Here is a 9,394-nt window from a genome sequence, read left to right on the forward strand (position 1 = left end):
TTCACTGAGAGAGTCATTGGACACTGGAATGGGCTGCCCGGGGAGGTGGAGTCGCCGCCATCCCTGGGGCACTTTAAGGCAGGATTGGACGTGGCACTTGGTGCCATGGTCTAGCCTTGAGCTCTGTGGTAAAGGGTTGGACTCGATGATCTGTGAGGTCTCTTCCAACCCTGATGATACTATGATATGATACTATGAAATGCCAGCTGGATTCATCAACAGGATATGAATATACCTTGTTAGAAGCAAGTGTTAAAGAAATGGCTCTAAAAATATTGTACAGGCCACTTTTACATGGAATTAACAAAAAAATTATATAAGAAGGAAAACCTTAGGATGAGGAGAACTGAATAGGGTAAGAGAAATATTTACAGCTCCATGCTTCCCAAAGTAATGAAATCAGAAGCCGAAGATGGTGCCAGAGCAGATTATAAATGGTGATTGGAAAGTAGTTCACCTCTGAGATGATATTTTCTTTTATTTGTTTTTCTGCTCTGGAAGCCCTTAGGCTGTACATTTTCTACTTATCTTCCTAAGACCCAGGAACCTGGGAACTTCTGTTTTGTTCCCCAAATGAAAGCTGAGATGATTATGTGCAGACATGAGTTAGGAGCTCAAACTGCAGACACAACGCCAAATGCATTGCAAAGCAACCTCTGAGAGTTTAAACTCCAGCTTGCTTCCTTGTCCTGCTTTCCCTTAAACCTTCACATGACCAAACTAGGGGCTTAACTGGCATGAACAGTGTAAATCTCAATATATGGAGCACATATTGGTGATGAAATGAAGCCAGCACTAAGGACTCCACTGCCTCAGCTAAAAGCCCACAGTCTCCTGTGTGGTTTTGTTTGGAGTTGCAAAGCAGCTGTCTTGGTTCTCAGCTGGCTTCCTTCTCTCTGCTCCATGGTTTGCTTTACAGTTGTGTTGGGAAGGGTTTAAAAAGTTTTCTGTGGGGTCATAGTTCCTTTGAGAGACTGTTGCACTGACTTTTTCTGTCAGCCTTCATGTGTGGAGATGCACGCTGCAATGTGGTAGGAGGCAGAGGGACAGCATCTTGGACAAGCAGCTGCCAGAAGAGCTTTTCTGGTCTGAAAGCATGAAACATGCATGGCTTGAGAGTAAACTCCTAACTTGTCAGTGCATCCCCAGTCTGCACACACTGACTGAGCAGGGTCTGTGAACACAGGGACTGTCCTGTCAGAGCAGGAACATTGTCCTCCTAATTTGGGTTGTCCAGAAGCTTTCTCTGCAAGTAAGTCTTCTGCTGTCTTCCATATCCAGACGAGAGTGACTTAGAGCAGTCTTTCAGCTTACTCCAGTGGAAATCCATGGTGTAGAAGGATTTTGAGTGTTTTCCCCCAGCTCCAGACTTTTTACTGGCCTTGTTTTCACTCTGATCATTAATATGTAACACAGGACACACTTTAAAGACTGCTTTGAGATTTTTCTCCCTAATTTACTTCTTCAGGCACCAAATTATTGCAGCATGGCCTGATAGCTGCCACAATAACTCAGCAAGAGTTGCAGCACTGAAGGGTCAATAGTGACTGAATCATGGCAGGAGGAAGAGCTGAGACAGTCAAACCTCTCTCTGGTGTATATGGGCTGAAGCTTAAATCAGACTGGGTGTGAAGGAGGGCTGGCTTGGGAAAGATGGGGAGAGGGCTTTTGGGAGGCAATGCTCCACTCAAGCACTGATCCTTAGGGCTTCTTGAACTCTTCATTTGGCTTTATTGTGAACTTTCCTTGTTTTGCTTCTGCTGTTGTGGTTGGAAACTAGCTCCTCCTTTCTTTGTGTAGCAGTTACAATCACAGAATCACTAAGATTGGAAAAGATCTCTAAGATCTGGTTGCTCTGGGCAACCTGGTCTAGTTGAGGATGACCCTGCTGACTGCAGGGGAGGTTGGACTAGGTGACCTTGGGAGGTCACTTCCAACCCAGACCATTCTGTGATCTCAGGCATTGGAATGGGCAGCCCAGGGAGGTGGTGGAGTCATCAACTCTGGATGTGTTTAACAGTTGTCTGGATGTGGTTTAGGGTGTACCTTGTAGGGCAGGGATACTGATCAGAGTCAGTGATCCTGAGGGGCTTTTCCAACTGGAATGTTCCTGTGATCATCAAGTCCAACCATCTGCCTAACACCGCCACAAACACTTGACCATATCCTGATGTTCTGCATCTACTGTTCTTTAAACACCTTCAGGGATGGTGACTCTACCACCTCCTGGGCAGCCTGTTCCAGTGACTGAGAACCATTTCTGGGAAGCAATTTTTCCTAATATCCAACCTGAACTTCCCTTGACACATTCAGGCCATTTTCTCTTGTCACTTGTGAGAAGAGATCAACTCCCTCTTCACTTCTACCTTCTTTCAGGGGGTTGTAGAGAGCAATGAGGTCTCCCCTCAGCCTCCTCTCTTTTGAAGACTAAACCCCAGTTCCTCAGCTGTTCCTCAAGACTTTTGGTCAAAACCATTCACCAGCTTGGTTGCTTTTCAGATTCACAGAACTTTAGAGGTTGGAAGGGACCTCCAAAGTTTGTAGAGTCTAACCTCTCTGCCAAGGCAGAATCTCCCAGGGTAGTTTGCCCAGGAATGCATGCAGGTGGGATTTGAAAGTCTCCAGGGAAGGAGACTCCGCAGTCTCTCTGGGCAGCCTCCTCCAGGGCTCTGTCACCCTCACTGTAAAGAAGTTTGTCTTCACATTGAGGTGAAATCTTCTGTGTTGCAGTTTGTATCTGCTGCTCCTTTTTGCTTCTGACCAGTGAAAAGAGATTTGTATACATTGATCAGATCTCCTCTCAGTCTTCTCTTCTCCAGACTAAACAGCCCCAGGTTTCTCAGTCTCTCGTCTGTAGGGGAGATGCTCAAGACTCACAATCATCCTCATGGCTCTCTGCTGGACTTTTTCCAGCAGGTCTTTGTCTCTCCTGAACTGAGGAGCCCGAAAGTGGACACAGTATTGCAGGTGTGGTCTCACCAGGGCAGAGTAGAGGGAGAGAAGAACCTCCCTAGACCTGGTGGCCACACTTTTCCTACAGTAGAGTAGTAGTGCAAAATTCTGTGGGACTTGATGCCATTGTAACTGTGAAATTCTTGCAGTGAGGTTAGAGTTGTGGTCACAAACTGAAAGCAAAACAGGCTCTTCCAAACTTTGGAAGAACTCCTAAAATGCTTGAAATGAAAGCCAAGATTATAGATGACATTTCAGACCAGAGTGTCTTTAGTGTGCCTGTGTGCATGAGAAAAAGAGCAAGCCTGCTGACAAGCAGAGAAGGATGAGCTGAAATAAAGGTATATTAAAATGGGAAAGAGCATTACAGTGAGACAGGAAAGGGGGAAACTGCCTGGGGTGTGATGCAGATGAAAAAAGGAGGAGTAAGAGCAGCCCACAGAAGAGAGCAAAGGGCCAAGTGCCAACTGCACCTGGATCAGAGGCTTAAAAGATGCAAAATGCTAACTGAGATAATGAAGAAACAGAATGCCAAGTGCTTTGTGCAGGAACTACTCCAGCTTCACACACTTGGGGGACATTTTAGACCTTGTCATCTTCTCACCAGTCAGACAAGGAAATGGTGAGATACCAGCATGGACCTAGCAGTTGCCAGTGGCAAAGCAGTCAAAATCTTACCTTTAAAAAAAACCAATCCCTTTAATGTCATGTTTTCTGTCCTCCCCTATTGAGGGTTGTGCTGTAATGACATTAATGAGCTTTTAAGCTTCTGCTGATCTAGAAATCTCATTCTAGGGGAAAGTAATAGTATGAAAACCTGAAAGTTAAGAAATCTGATTATTTTAATTATGCAATTGCAGTAATGGAAAGCTCGAGAGTGGTGCCACAAGCACTCAGACTGCTTTAAGGAGGAAGATGACTGAACCCCAGCATAGAATCATTTAGGCTGGAGAAGACCTTTAAGATCATCCAGTCAAACCATTCTCTGACTCTGCCAACTCTGGTGCTAAACCGTGGCCCTGAGCACCACATCTCTGACTCAGCACCTTCAGGGATGGGGATTCAACCACCTCCCTGGGCAGCCTGTTTCAGGCTTTGAGAGCCCTTTCAGTGACAAAGTATAGAATCAACCAGGTTAGAAGAGACCTCTAAGATCATCCAGTCCAACCTAGCACCCAGCCCTAGCCAATCAACTAGACCATGGCACTAAGTGCCTCATCCAGGCTTTTCTTGAACACCTCCAGGGACGGCGACTCCACCCCCCTGGGCAGCCCATTCCAATGCAATTCACTCTCTCTGTGAAGAACTTCCTCCTAACATCCAGCCTAGACCTCCCCTGGCACAATTTGAGACTGTCCTCTTGTTCTGTTGCTGGTTGTCTGGCAGAAGAAGTCTCAAGCTGCAACTGGGGAGGTTGAGACTGGACGTTGGAATGGTCTGCCCAGGGAGCTGGTGGAGTCACAGTCCCTGGAGGTGTTTAAAAGTCGTTTGGATATGGTGCTTGGGGGTATGCTTTAGGGTGCATCTTGTAGAGTAGGTATAGTGGTTGGACTTGGTGATCCTGAGGGTCTTTTCCAACTGGAATATTTCTGTGGTTCTGTAATATCCAGCCTAAACCTCTAGTGATGCAACTTGAGGTTGTTTCCTCTCATCCTGTCGCCTGCTAACACCACCAAATGTTGCTCTTTATGACTTTCTGGCTGTTATTACTCTTCAGTAGATCTGACAGGCAGTTGTTGAGCTCTGCAGGAGTTGGGCTGCAGTGCTCTGGCAGTGCTCGACTTTCTCCCTAAGGAGAGTGAGTGTTGGAGCTGGTACGCAGAGCTGGAGTTCCTGACTCACACATGCACTAAGTAATTAGCCAGCTGAAGCGTGCTGCCCTCCAGGTTATCCAGCCTGTTCTCCCTCTGTGCCAGGAAGCACCCTGCCTGCTCACAAGAGGAACCAGTCAATTTGCAACAAATTAGCTGAGGAGGAAACTTGATGAGATTCTTGGTGTTGAAGTCACTCCCTACTCTGGGTCACCTCCCGTGCTCACATCCTTCTGTTTGGTGGCCTCAGCTGAAGGTAGGCAGCAGGGTTAACATTAAAGAAAGAACATTTCCATCTATTTCACTGTTATGACATTCAAGTGGGGGGAGGGGGGGGAAATCAAATCCCTTGTTTTCTTGCCCCACATACTGTGCAAACAGATTAAAGGCAGCTGTCTTGCTAGAAGGTGTCATGCTATGAAGCACAGAGGTGGTGTTGCTGAGAAAGGCTTCATAGTTGCTGCCTATCCAGTGTGGCACAGGCTGGAGGGAAAGGATGAGCCAAGTATTTCCTGTTAAATACAGCAGCTCCAGCTCTCCACATTTTTTAACTGATGTCAGCATTAAGGAAATGAAATCTAATGTTGCTGTGGGAGAGGACAGATAGATCCAAAGTATTTGAATGTAAAGTGAGCACAGACTGGGAAAAGGTTGATGTGGAATGATCAAAGCGAAGCCTTCATCCTTCAGAGAGAAGGGAAAGAAGAAATGCAGCTGAGGAGAAACCTCTTTCTGTTACATGAAAAAGAGTGGAAGAGACATTTCTAGACACAATTTACTTTATGCAAATCACAGACCTCATTATGCATGTTCAAAAGTGTTTTTAAGACTTGAATATACTTTCAAACGAAAAGAACCAGTGGTACATAAGAAACCATCACAGCCAGTTAATGAAAAGGCAAAGAATCTTTATCCCAGCAACTCCAGGCTTATTTTTAGAGCTTATTTTAATTTCTTCCTTCTCTTGTCTGCTTTGTATCTGATGGAAAAAAAAAAATAACAGGCTCTTTTGGAGAATGTGGAATTCATCTGCATGTTCAGCTTGGCTTTCCTGGAGAGCAAAATGTTACCTGAATGTGGCTGACTGCTGTCCCCTGCTGTGGTAGAGAAATCTTTCCTTTAAAATCCATGCATTTTGTCATCTTTTGGCTGTGAAGTGCTGGTGACTGCTATATGCCCCCATGCTCTGAGGTCTCAATCACAGAATGTTTAGAGTTAGACCACCAGAGGTCATCAAGTCTGACCCTGCTGTGGTGCAGGATCACCCAGGGCAGGGCACGTGGGAACACATCCAGGAGGATTTTGAATGTCTCCAGAGAAGGTGACTCCACAGCCTCTCTGGGCAGCCTGCTGCAGGGCTCCAGCACCCTTACAGTGAAAAAGTTTTTCCTCCTTCTCCCGTGGAACCTCCTCTGCTCCAGCTTGCACCCATTGCCCCTTGTCATGTCACTGGACATCACTGAGCAGAGCCTGGCTCTGTCCTCTTGGCACTGCTCTCCGTATCTTTATAAACATGGATGAGGTCCCCTACAGGCTCCTCTGCTCCCTCAGCCTGTCCTCAGCAAGGAGATGTTCCATTGCCTTCAGCATCTTTGTGGCTCTCTGCTGGACTCTTTCAAGCAGCTCCCCAAGGTCCTTCTTGTACAGAGGAGTCCAGAGCTAGCCACAATAATCTCAGCAGGCCTATAATCTAATTCCTTTCACCAGAACATTCTAGATAGCTTCAAACTAGCACAAGGTGTAGGCATGGAACTTTGGGATATGATTTCATGGGTATGGTGGTGTTGAGTTGACAGTTGGACTTGGTGATCTTAGACCTCTTTTCCAACCTTTCCAGTTCTGTGATTGTACACCCCTGGGGTGTAGAGGGGCGCAAGAGTTCTGTGGGGCATAACAGAATACTGAGGTTTGGTGGAAGGCTCTTGAGAAGGTGTGGTGGGGAGGGGATGTAACAACCAAGGCACATATGTTTGGTTTGGGTTTATTTCCCCTCAGAATTCTCTGGGCAAAAGCTGCTGTTAATCAGGTTTTGACTTCCATCTTTCATGCCCCCCCTTGTCAGAGGCTTCCTTTTGCAGGGTGCTGTTGGCAACACCTTTTCTGCTAAAGATGCGTGGCAGCCTTGTTTTCTCTTGCTGATCTGAAGGTTGGCTCTGGTTTTCAGTGTGGTTAGCAAGGAATTTGCCTGTATTTTGTTTCCATTAAGCTTTTATTCCACATGTAGCTTCCACATTCCTTTGTGCTCCTGAGATGCTTGCCGCGTAATTGTTTGTGACACAGCTTGTTTGCTCTGGCAGTGCCCTGTAGGTGCCCTGCTGAGGAGATGTCAGGAAAGCATGATTCAGAAAGCGAGTTAGAAATGTGCTTTATTAGTCAACACACCAAAGTGGAAAGAAAAATGAATAAAAAAATCTTTGGTGGGGCTGGGCTGGGTTGGTTTTGCAGCTGGACAAAGCTTTCTGTGCTAAGCAGAGGGCTGTGACTCGCCATTTCTAGTGCTGGGGCCTCGGCGTGGCAGCACAAATCCTATTCCTCCGCTCCTGTGAGACCCCACCTGGAGTACTGTGTTCAGCCCTGGAGCCCCTGACAAAAGAAAGGTGTGGGCTCGATAGAAAGGATTCAGAGTAGGGCCAGCAAGATGACAGGGGGGTTGGAGCACCTCTGCTATGAGGACAGGCTGAGGGAGTTGGGACTCTTCAGTCTGGACAGTTGGAGGCTCTGCTCACTTAGAGAAGCTTTCTGGTACGTGAAGGGAGGTACAGGAGAGCTGGGGAGGGACCTTTTATATGGGATTGCAGTGACAGGATGAGGCTCCATGGTTTTAAACTAGAGCAGAGTATATCTAGATTGGACATTGGGAAGAAGCATTTTACTATGAGGGTGGTGAGACACTGGAATAGGTTGTCCAGAGAAGCTGTGGATGCCTCATTCCTGGAATTGCTGAGGACCAGGCTGGATGAGGCTGGGGCCAGTCCTGTTCAGCATCTTCATCAATGACACTGATGAGGGCACAGAGTGTCTGCTCAGCAAGTTTGCCGATGACACCAAACTGAGAGGCTTTGGCTGATACAGCTGAAGGCTCTGTGGCCACCCAGAGAGACCTGGGCAGACTGAGAGCTGGGCGCAGAGGAACCAGATGAGGTTCAACAGGGACAGGTGCAGAGTCCTGCATCTGGAGAGGAATAACAAACTCCACCAGTACAGGCTGGAAGGTGATCTGCTGGAGAGCAGTCCTGAGGAGAGGGCCCTGGGGGTGCTGGTGGCTAACAAGTTCCCCATGGCACAGCAATGTGCCCTTGTGGCCAAGAAGGCCAATGGGATCCTGGGGTGTACTGGGAAGAGTGTGTCCAGCAGAACAAGGGAGGTTCTCCTCCCCCTCTACTCTGCCCTGGTGAGACCTTGTCTTAAACATTGTGTTCAGTTTTGGGCTCCCCAGTTGAAGAGGGACAGGGACCTGCTGGAGAGGGTCCAGTGGAGAGCTACAAGGATGATTAGGGGACAGGAGGGCATGGCTGATGAGGAGAGGCTGAGGGACCTGGGGCTGCTTAGTCTGGAGAAGAGAAGACTGAGAGGAGTTTTGATAAATATTTGTAAGTACCTGAGGGCTGCCAGGAGTGGAGGGACAGGCTCTGCTCACTGCTGCCTGGGATAGGACAAGCAGCAGTGGGTGTAAGTTGCAGCAGCAGAGATTCTGCCTCAACACAAGGGGGAACTTCTTTACTGTGGGAGTTCCAGAGCACTGGCACAGGCTCCCCAGAGAGGTTGTGGAGTCTCCTTCTCTGGAACCTTTCAAGGCCTGTCTGAATGTGCTCCTGTGTGATCTGTGTTAGATAGGATTGTCCTGCTCTGGCAGGGGGTTGGACTCGATGATCTCCTTGGATCCCTTCCAGCCCCTTACATCCTGGGATCCTGTGATGAGGCTTTGAGCAGCTTGGTCTAGTGGAAGGTGTCCCTGTCCACGGCAGAAGGGTTGGAACTAGACAATCTTTAAGGTGCTTTCCAAATGAAGCCATTCTCTGATGCTGTGAGGTCTCCTCTGACTGCCTCAGACCTGCTGAGAAATGCTTGCTCAGGTTGAGACTCGGTTGAGTTCCATTTGTTGTGGATAAAAGAGGAAGGCTCTGCAGCCTGTACAGATCTGTGTTTATTTGTGAATTTGCAGCTTGTTAACAAACCACAGCAGTGATTATATTTACATTTCAGCACAAATCAGTCAAAGGAACACGGCCAGACAGTGGAATCTATCAGCTGGCAGTTCATGTTTTCTTAATGATGGAGTTTTGAAAACACAGAGAGGCTGAGAGCTCTGTCTGAAAAGCTGTTGAGCATATGCAAGGCTGACAGGGTGAATTCAGCTGATTTAATCCAGATGTTTGCATTTCAAGTAAGAAAGAAGAAACATGGATGAAAATTTATTAGGGTGGTGAGAAGGTGTAAAATGAGATGCTGGAGAGAAGAATGCAACCCAGAAGCGTCAGGGAGGATTAGGGATGTGAGTGTTTGGCTCCCTGAGTGTCTGTTGGTGCAGCTAGCCGTGGTGGAATTTGACAGGATTTGGGAGTGCATTGCACTGTTAGACTTTGCTGGGTTGTGTGCCTGGGATTTCAAGAGGATGTGAAGGCATCAGGCAC

The sequence above is a fragment of the Pogoniulus pusillus genome, chromosome 11, assembly GCF_015220805.1.
Source record: "Pogoniulus pusillus isolate bPogPus1 chromosome 11, bPogPus1.pri, whole genome shotgun sequence".
Classification (NCBI taxonomy): Eukaryota; Metazoa; Chordata; class Aves; order Piciformes; family Lybiidae; genus Pogoniulus; species Pogoniulus pusillus.